The sequence below is a fragment of the Arvicola amphibius genome, chromosome 4 (assembly GCF_903992535.2).
Source record: "Arvicola amphibius chromosome 4, mArvAmp1.2, whole genome shotgun sequence".
In the NCBI taxonomy this organism is placed as follows: Eukaryota; Metazoa; Chordata; class Mammalia; order Rodentia; family Cricetidae; genus Arvicola; species Arvicola amphibius.
The window spans coordinates 59270621-59272897 of NC_052050.1; the positions used below are offsets into that span (position 1 = coordinate 59270621).

A 2277-nucleotide genomic window follows, 5' to 3' on the forward strand; every position below is an offset into this window, starting at 1 on the left:
CTCAACACTGATCTCCTTGGGGAACCCCAGAAGCCTGAAGGCCTAGTCCTGCAGCTGAAAAAGATGGCCTCATCTTCTTCCTGCGACCATGTGACCTTAAGCAAGGCAACTGCTGTCCCACATTGGCAACTGTCTGTTAGGGGCTTGTGAGTTTTATGGGAGCCAGGGACTATGTACCACTCAGGATTGTGCCTCACGCACAATCATGTATCTCTTATCAAGGCATGCCTGGCTTTCTGGGACAACAGGGCTTGGAGAACCAGCTGGGTTCTGACAAAGAGCTCTGGTAGAGAGCTTGACAGGAGTGGCAGTGTTGCTGAGGAAGATGGGGGAGGGGAGGCCTATGATCAGGTGAGTGTGGGTCAGTCAGAACCTACTGTAGCAGCAGCTGTGGTGGCAGAAGCCTGGCTTGTCTCAGGCCTGAGAGGAGTCCGTCCTTTAGGACGAGGAGGCCCAGTGCTGTCCTTTGGGCAGAGTCTCTGGGTTTTGCCGTGACAGACAAGTTCCTGCACTCTCTTGGCCTCCATATCCCATGTCTTTGGGGAATTAGGTGAGACTCTGTGGCTTCCCCCATATCACCAATAAAAGGCAGCACAAAAGACAGGAAGTCCCAGGGAGGTTCCCCATCTTCTGCACCTTTAATGCCAGGCTGTGGGCTGTAGGGATGGAAGGCTGAGTGTGGCTGGAAACAAGTCTGTTCTGCACCTGATGGCCTACTTTAACAGCTAAGGACCACGATGACCCAGGAGGAGGTGACCTGCTCAAAAGGTACAAGACCGAGCCACCTAGGACTCACCTAGACAGCCCCAGGTCCCCACAGCAGTTAGCTTCTATTGGTACGAGGTGGAAGCCTAGGCTGGGCAGCGGGTGTTCAGGCAGGCCTCGCCAGTGCAGTCTCTAGGGACTGTACGGCTCTTCCTGGATGATGAGCAGGACTTTACCCCATAGCTCTGTGCCGTCGGCCTCCCCAACCCTGTTCAGGTGTTGTGGTGGAAGGCAGGGAGGGCACCGTGGATGAGTTGTGGGTCAGATGGACAGCCTAGAAGATGAGAAGCAGAGTACACAGGCCCAGGAAGCTAAAAGCCTAGAGGTAGCGCATTGCTGGGAGTGAGCGCTGGATAACAGCCGGGAAGGGGACTCCTGGAATAGCTGGCTCTCCTGAGGTCTCCTAGCCGCCCTCTTAGTCCTGGTCAAGCCTCAGCTGGCAATGCCAGGTGCAGATACCTAGCAGGGAGCTGGCTTTGAGAAGTCTCCCCCTCCCCGAGCCTCAGCCTCTTCAGCCACATGAAGCAGGGTCTTTTGTCCTCAAGCTGAAGGCTGATCTCTCCACTGTCTTTGCCCAGACCAGTCTGCTCCCCAGACACACACGCCCAAAGCCAGGAGCCCCAATGAAGGCTTCAGCAGTCACCTGAAAACACCACATTAGTTTCCAGCTGGGGAGATCTCTCAAATGCAGGAAGGAGCCAGTAGGGAGAGCTGGGGGGAATGGGCAGAAGAATAAGAGGCTGTGGTGCCAGTGCTGTGTGTGGAGGTGTTTGTTACACAGCAGGGCAGAGGTTGAGATGAGAGGCACAAATGGGAGGAGGAGCACATGGGAAAGGTTTGGGGAGAGATATAGGGAAGGTGGTTTTGGGAGGGGTGTTAAGGAACAGGGTCATTGAACTGAATCCCCCTCTGGAAATCCTGTACCATCGCTGCGGCCTAGATCCTGGAGTCCAGCAGCCAGGCCCTGAGGAGCTCAAAGGGTCTGGGGTCCACATCTCCTGGGCCTCAGGAAGGCTGGGCTTTGCCAACTTGATCCATACAGCTGGGGGCTAGGGTGACCCATGGCCTTGCACCTTCTTAGTGACCTATTGGTCCCGAAGGCTGACCTTGAGCTGTCCTCCCACGGCTCACACAACACAGAAGGGCAGGTTTGGAAACAAAGTGGATAGGGCAGAGCCCGTTCTTCCAGTCCTGGTCCTAAAGCCTGGGCTCTACTTGCTCAGGACCCCCACACAGCTGGTGGAAGGAAGGGCCGTCCCCAGGCTGCCTGTCCAGCCAAGCCCTGGGACCAGCCTTTGACACACCTATCTTCAGGTCAGTCCCGCTGAGAGGCAACAGAACTGTCTTCCACACGACTTCCAGCTACTTCAGAGGCGCATTAGTTTGAGTCTCTGGGGGAATTCCTCTTGGATGCCTCCTTGTCATGGTCCTTTATGGAATTGGGGGGACAAAGCTCTTTCATATCCCCCTAGGTAGGGGCTGAATTCAATGACAACACGCTATCTGGTGGGC

At 55.6% G+C, this 2277-nt stretch overlaps 1 protein-coding gene across 1 annotated transcript in view; it reads left to right on the plus strand.

The window, feature by feature from the left end:
- Window positions 1-2277, plus strand: part of Slc5a10 (solute carrier family 5 member 10) — a 47877-nt gene that overhangs the window by 7714 nt on the left and 37886 nt on the right. The gene's annotated exons all lie outside the window — the stretch shown is intronic.